This window comes from Capsicum annuum, chromosome 2, assembly GCF_002878395.1.
Source record: "Capsicum annuum cultivar UCD-10X-F1 chromosome 2, UCD10Xv1.1, whole genome shotgun sequence".
NCBI lineage: Eukaryota > Viridiplantae > Streptophyta > Magnoliopsida > Solanales > Solanaceae > Capsicum > Capsicum annuum.
Window position 1 is genome coordinate 8,528,615 of NC_061112.1, and position 8,298 is coordinate 8,536,912.

General features: G+C 34.2%; 1 long non-coding RNA gene across 2 annotated transcripts; it reads right to left on the minus strand.

Annotated features, from left to right (window-relative positions):
• Positions 1-7,017: 7,017 nt before the first annotated feature.
• Positions 7,018-7,970, minus strand: LOC107858491. Of its 2 annotated transcripts, XR_001671013.2 has the most exons (3): positions 7,648-7,843; positions 7,484-7,569; positions 7,018-7,398 (listed from the first exon to the last, which is right to left on the minus strand). It is a non-coding gene; the product is annotated as an uncharacterized LOC107858491 (long non-coding RNA). The 2 variants fall into 2 exon arrangements; XR_001671014.2 differs by lacking the exon at positions 7,484-7,569 and having other exon boundaries at positions 7,648-7,970.
• Between the last annotated feature and the right edge of the window lie 328 nt (positions 7,971-8,298).

The window sequence follows — 8,298 nt, forward strand, 5'->3', positions numbered from 1 at the left end:
TAGCTTGAGTCAGTTGGAGGTCTATCCCAATGGCTCTTTAGTTTTTTAGTAGTAGAGGCTTATCGAACTATGAGTTTAATTACAGGCTTTTAGTATTTATTATTTAGATAATACCTACAGTTTATTCAATTTATTTTTCGGTATAATACAACATTATATAAGATTATCTTAAAGTAAGGTTCAGATCTAGTAGAAGGCTCAAAGGGTTAGCTTGGGGCTACTCATAGCCTTGAGCATTGTGTGATGTCCGGAATTAGATTTTGGGGCGTTACAGATACCCGTTAAGGTTAGCCTGGTTTAGATCATGACAATGAATTACCAACATAAGCCAAGACGATATTATACACGGATAAATTGCAAACACCAAATCTCAAAATTAGGAAACATCAAAACAAGGATTTTAACATCACAACAAATTCATAAAACAACAACAAATTCATGTTGAAACACTAGATACAGTACTTAATTAGGCTATTATAAGGGAGGAATGTTATAGATAATTGACTCACCTTATCCTTGGATAATTTTGCAATGGTATTAGTTTGTTGCTCATTCTATATATACCAGGCCTGGAGTTGATGAGTTGAAGAATTCTTCAAGGTTGGATAGACTTGACATTTGTGAGAGAAATGATTTGGCAACTCATTCGGTCATGGAGATTCTTTAAGGGTAGATTGAAGTCTCGATGAAGAAGCTTAGACCTTTCCTCTTTCCCCTTTTCATTTTCTTTCCTTTTTAGAATTTGCTTGCTTTTATTTTTTCTCTTTGTGTTATAATCAGACCTTCTTTTTTGGATCGGGTATTTTTTTTGTTTTGGGATTTTCTTGTAGACAAAATTTAGTTAGCAATAAAGGGCTCATGGCCCAACCTCTTTGATAAAAAAAATATCGTCTGGTTTCCTTTTAAATCAACTTTGTTACTTATGCTTTTTTAAAAAAAAAAAGAAACAAAGGAAAAAAATGTGCACCACTTCTGAGTTTTGTAGTTTTTAGAATTAAATGGAGAGTTTAAATTAGTTAAAAAAACTTTGCATGACCCAATAAAATTTGATTCTGCATGCAGCTGGTCAAATGCACCTTAAGAACCTCTTCCTTTACTTGGAACCAACAACCTATTTAGATATGGGTTTCCATTAGTTAATAGTTATAAATTTAATATATTTTTCGATATAGTTACAAGATTTATCGTAGCAAGTGTAGTTGGTTACCAGGGAAACACTACCTACTATTCTAGATCTGCCCTGATTTTGATCTCAGGTCAATCATCGACATAACACCCACACGAGTATCGCATTATCAAATTATCTCAATAATTACTCTAATTTGATGGGTCTATAGCTAACTCAATATTTTCTATAGACAATATCTAAATTTGGCTCTAACAGAAAACCTCATAGAAAGAGAACAAAAACCTAAAACACAATATCATATTAATTTATAGGTTCATCATACAAATAAAGTTCTGTATAACTGATTAGGTTGGTACAATGGTTGAACTTGTCTCCTAAAATTTCTTTATTAATGCTAGAAAGCCCTTTAAAACCCTAACCAATATCGCCTACACCTAAAACCCTAACCAATATCATTGGCCACTTTGGCCAATATGGACGTTATCCCTATCCCACTGGATGAAAGCAATAGACGGAAGAGTGAGAAGACCAATAATGAGGTTCAAAAGGGGAATTGTAGTACAAAATTTGCAGATCTTTTGAAACCTAAGGTAATTGATAATAATAGTATTAGAGTTCCACCTAAACCCATGATAATGTTGCATGAGGAGCCTTCGATAATGTGGAAGACATTAGAAATACATAATCTTATCATTCAGGAGAAACTTCAATATGCTATTATCGGTAAATTCTCTTATGGCAATCCCCACATTGATGTATTGAGAAAAATTATGCCAATTCAATGCGGGATCAAAGGTCAGTGTACGATAGGAGTATTGGATGCAAGGCATATTCTAATAATATTAGAATTGCTAGAAGACTATGTTCAATTATTATCTACAGTAGCCCACTATATTAAATTGATGGATATGTATTGACAAATGAGAACATTGAAGTGGGATCTATGGTTTGAGCCTGATGTAGAAATAACAATTAGAGTAGCTTGGATCTCTATTCCTAACTTACCATAAAATTTCTTTTCCAGAGATGCACTATTCTTTATTGCTTCGGCATTAGGCAAGCCTTTGACAGTAGATATGGCCACTAAAAACCAAACTAGACCCAGTTGTGCAAGAGTTAAGGCAGAGGTAGATTTAGTTGCAAGATTACCTCAGCAGATTTGAATCAACAAGGAAAATGATTATATGGGAGACATCAAATCTAAATGTATACAAATCCAGTACGACTACATTCCAAAGTACTGTAAAGATTGTTGTTTGCACAGACATGATGAAGATAGCTGTTGGGAACATTCATCCAGAATTATATGATAAAAAGAAGGAAGACAATAGGGATGAAGCAACCAAGAATGAAGGCAAAGAACAAAATAAACAAAGGTAGCAGTAGTAGGAGCAGGATAAGGCAAGAAAAGGGAACATAAATAATCAACAATGGCTGACAAAAAAAAACAAGTACATGAGAGATAGATATGGACATATTCTAGGAGAGGTAAATAAGGAGAATAAAAATAAAGTGGAGGTAACTAATTCATTTGATGCTCTAGAAGCTGAAGATGATGGTGGTAAAGTTAATAAAGAGGAATCTGTGAATGTTGCTAATGTTAAAGAAGTGGAGGCAGAGAAATTCAGTACAAAGGATTGGGTAAACAAAAGCTTTAGAAGCAATGCAAACTCACAACAATCTTCAAATGGGGCTTAAGATGTACCAGTATCAAAAGATTCAAGAAATAAAAATGACAAGATGGGGGTCAATCAGGAGAATATGTTACAAAAAGATAAAGATAATCAACAAAGAGTAGAAGGTCAGAAGAACCAGATTCAAAACAAAGAAGGGTCTCAAAGGACAGCAGAAGATATGCAGATATAGATACATGACGAAACAACAAAGGAATTGCTGGTGATAGAAGGGTTGTTACCTCTAGCTATCTAAATTGAGAACTTAATGGAAAGCTGTAATAAAGAGGAACTATATAGGACAAACTTGAAAGATTATATTAATCAAGTGGCTAACACAGTTGATTTGTCACCAAAACAAATAGAGTCACAGAAAGCAAAGCAAGGAAAAAACAAAGAAAAAGAACAAGAATTTCAGTACCAGTTCAGCCATAATGCAGACGAAGAGTCACAGCTCTAAAATAAAGCCATGATGAATTCACTAATATGGAACACAAGGTCAGTCAATACATAAAAAGCTTTTACAAGACTGATTAGCCTACAAAGGAGACATCAGTTTTACTTCATTCATGGAACTATTTCAAGAAATTCAGCACATAGAAGATATAGAAGGAGGCTGGGTATGAAACATGCCATGGTGAATACATCAGGAAAGATATGGGACTTCATAGATGAGAATGTAGAATATAGCATTATTAAGGATGAGGAATAACAATTATCATTGAAGTTGGAAAGTCAACATGCAAATATTTCTTTGATAGTTACACTAGTCTATGCAAAATGCACTCCAAGTGAAAGAATGATGTTGTGGGATTCATTAGCAGAATTGGTTGATTCATATCAACTACCATGGATGATAGGAGGAGATTTTAACATAATAAGAAATAGAAAAGATAAATTGGATGGATTACCTATTACACTTAATGAAACAAAAGATTTTAATCATTGTATTAATTTGTGTAATATGGAAAAACTGCAATTTAAAGGGAGTAAATACACATGGTGGAATAGAAGAACATATGAGGATTGTATTTTTAAAAGGATGGATAGAATACTATGTAATGACAAGTTACAAGATGTGTTTCAGATGATGGAAATGGAATACTTAGCTAGGAGTGGTTCTGACTATTCACCCTTATTAATTTAATTCAAAAGGGAAAGGAACCACATTGTCAAAGCCTTTAGGTTTTTGAATTTATGGTTGAAGGAAAAAACTTGTATGGAAGTGATAAAGTAGAATTGGAATACAGGGTAGAGGTTAATCCTTTTATAGTGTTTCATTAGAAACTGAAGAACACAAAAGCAGCTCTCACAAGGTGGAGTAAAGAGAAATTTGGTTATATTTTCCAGGAAATTACAACACTAGAAGATATTATCAAAGTAAGAGAGAAGCAATTTAAAGAGAATCCTAATAGAGTAAATAGAGAAAAGTTGTTTAAGGCTCATGCTAAGTTAAAATTGCAACTTAAAAGAGAGGAAGATTACTGGAGGCAAAAGCCAGGATTTGAGTGGTTTAAGGATGTAGAGAGGAATACCAGGTTCTTCCATACCATTATTAAAGGAAGAAGAAGAAGAGTGAGGATTATCAGAATTCATAATGAAGAAGGGGACTAGATGGAAGATGCACAAGACATAGCTAATTCAGCTATACAGTTTTTTCCAGAAGCAGTTTACAAAGCAGAAGGATGCAGTGGATTTGTCTTTGTTAGATGAACTACCTGTGCTGATAAATGATGAGCAGAATAAGGAAATTATGGAAATGCCAATAAAATATGAAATCAAAGAAGCTATAATGGGATTGAATAGGGATAATGCAGGAGGTCCTGGTGGAATGACAAGAGCTATTTATCAAGATGCATAGAAGATCATTAATCAAGACATTCAGAGAATGGTCACAATATTCTTTTGTGGATTTCAATTACCTAGGTTCATTACTCATACTAATTTGGTATTTTTACCAAAAAAGTTAGTAGAAAACAACTTTTTTGATATGAGGCCTATATCACTTAGTAACTTTGTAAATAAGATCTTTTCAAGAATTATACATGAGATAATTAATGGTCTACTTCCTCAGTTGATATCACCAGAGCAGGCAGGATTTGTGCAAGGGAGGAACATTGCAGAAAATGTATTGGTGGTGCAGGAAATAGTTTTAGAAATAAGAAAAAGAGGCAAACCTCCAAACATAGTTATGAAGCTAGATATGATAAAAGCTTATGACAGAGCAAAATGGTTTTTTTAACCAAGGTTTTGAAGAAGTTGGTTTTTTCTAAAGTTCTCATAGATATGGTGTACAAACTCTTGGAGAATAATTGGTATTCAATTCTTCTTAATGATCAGCCTAAAGGTTTTTTCAAATACTCAAGAGGTTTGAAACAAGGGGATCCCCTGTCTCCTACATTATTCATAATAGCAGAAGAAGTATTATCAAGGACTCTGAAGAAGTTGATGCAGAAAAGGGATTTCAAATTGTTTGGCATGCCAGGAGGAAGTCCAAAACTAAATCATCTAGATTTTGCTGATGATATAATTATCTTATGCAAAGTTGAGGTGAAAACTCTATAGATGGTGACTGAAGCACTGATAGTTATGAAGTGGTGTCAGGAAAGAAGATAAACAAAAAAAATAGTGCAATCTATTTGCACAAAATTATTTCAAATGGAGTTGGAGTAAAGGTAAAGGTAGCTACATGCATATTGAGGAAAGAATTCCCTTTCACCTTCCTTGGATGCCTTATTTTCTATATAAGGAAAAATAAAGATTACTATCAGCAACTGATGAACAAAATAGCAAGTAAGCTGCAAACCTGGAAAGGAAAGATTTTGTCATATGGGGGAAGAGCAGTACTGATTAAGCATGTCTTGCAAAGAATCTCCATTCATTGTTTGTCAGTGATGAACCCACCACTTAATGTGATGAACTCCATTAAAAAATTTTGAGCTCAATTTTTTTGGAGTAGTAAAATAGGGGAAAAGGGGAGACACTAGGTTAAATGGCAAACAGTATGCTTACCACAGGAGGAATGAGGGTTGGGTTTGATAATTGATATTTATATTGCTCTATTTTGTAATCTATAGTGGACATTCAAAACTACAAAGTACAACTAGAGTGAATACATGCACAATAAACATGGAGAGTATCAGAAAGTAAGGGACTTTGTAAAGGAAGACAGATGGAATGAACAGGTGATCAAAGATATTTTTGTAGAAGAGATGGCTGAGCATATTTTGTTTAAAGTAAAGCCTCCAATAGAAGATGGTAGTGACTTCCCCATATGGAGCATTGAATCAATAGGGTTGTTTACAGTGAAGTCAGCTTGGCAGTACATCAGGAATAAGTAGTATGTAAATAGCACATATAAAAGTATTTGGATTAAGGTCTGCCATTTAAAATATGCATTTTTAAGTGGAGATTGTGGAAAAGCAGAGTACCAGTAGATGACAATGTAAGAAGGTGGGGGTTGCAAGGACCCTTAAAGTATTGGTGTTGTGAAGAACCTGCGATAGAGACACTAGCTCATGTCTTCAGAAGATCTTTTTATGCTAATAGGACTTGGTCCTACTTTTCTTCTTTTGCAGGTATACCTATTCAAGGCTTGACCCTAAGAGGATTAATTCTAAGATAGTCTGCACTACCTAACATCATTCTGTGGGAGCTATAGAGGAGAAGAAATAAGAAGAAAAATGACAACAAGGACACCATATGGTTGCCGATTATCTATAATATAACAAGGAATCTGAGGATGATTTTGAAAGTGAGAAAACCAGCAGATGCGTTCCCTAATGAATGACCAAACATAATAAAGGAGTTTGATAAGCTAAAGAGCAAGATAAAGGCTACCAGAGTTATATGGGAGACACCTATAGAAAGATGGGTAAGTACAACACAGATAGAGCATTCAGAGGAGAAGAAAGTGGAAGTTCATATTCATTCTGCTTAGGAGATATGAATAGGGATGTACTATACGTTAAAGGAGAATCACTTCAGTATGCAGACAGTATGCAAGCAGAAGAACATGCTATCCTACAAGCATCTAAGCATTGCAAATAGACACAATACAACAAAATGATCATTCAGATGGATTCACTCATTATGCAGAAGGTACTAACAAGAGTATTGAAGTGCCCATGGAACATAATAAATATAGTCAGGAAAATACAACAACTCTTGCAATGCAAATAAGTGAAATATCAGCATATATACAGAGAAGGTAACTAGTTAGCTAACTATTTTGAAAACTTAGCAATAGATATAAGAGTTTTCACTATTACAAGCTTTCATCAGCTAGAGAAAATAGGAAAAGGCATCCTAAATAGTGATTAATAGCAGTGTCCATAGTTGAGAGTTACACCATCAAAAGTATAAAGGGGCAGGGGAGGTAACAGCTGAATAGTTTACATGCAACATATGTACATTCCATAGAAGCATAAAAAAGAGTGCATGTACTAACTAGCCTAAGTTACTTCAACCAACAAAAAAAATCTTAGCATCATGGGAGGGTCTATGGGTCATTTTGAGCTTGATAAACTTGGGAATGAGGATGGTAACCGAATAATCATGGGTCCAAGCATCCCAATATCTTCTTCCCTACCATATCTGTGAAGCACAAACAAGTGAAAAAATTAAGGTCAACAATAACAAATCCAGAAAAGTAGCAGAAAAGAGAACAGGGTCAGCTCACTCAGTTATAATAGCTTATCTCATCTGACTAGATCCCTCATAGCTATACAAAAAGTATTTCACTTTCCCATCCATCGGAGAACACAACTACAACAAGAGAAGCATCTACAGTACAATCAGCTGAAGGTGCTAAAAGCAAAATAAAGAAAAAGAGGTGCTACTTACTTCTGCAAACTGATATCACAAGGAAGCCATGATAATAGAGGCACAATAGTGACCACCCAAAGCATCAGTCAACAAAAGCTAAAGTTGGTGAAGGAGATCGTCATTTCAGAGAGAGGCGTGAAAGAGATGAAGATTAGGAAACTTAGCACTAATTTAGAAGCCCTACTAGGTTATATGTATTTAAATTAGATCAGGCTGGGCCAGGTCAGTGGAATAGTTCTAGTCTGTCTTGTTTATATGGGTTGGTCCATTTGTGATTAAATTTTGTTGATTTATTAATAAAATACCAATATTAAACAAAAAAAAAGTACTCTAATCTAATATTTTCCCCAATACAAAATATGTTTTACATGATAAGTTCTCACCTAAGCTAAGTTTGAAGAATAGTAAGCCAAAACCTACCTCGAGTGTCGAGAAAACGTGCCACGAACTATCAAAGTTAACTTTTCTTTTCATAACAACCTCAAAATACTTTTAATCTATCTATAAAAAGATCTACGAATCTATGACTACCTATATTACTATACATTTCTTTCAAGTCCCAAAAGTCAGCACCAAATTTTCAAGGTTAAATAGTTATTTTATTCAAAAATTAGTTTATCAATAAGATAAGTAATTCAAAAATGAAATTGCATCGAAAGCAGAGCTCAA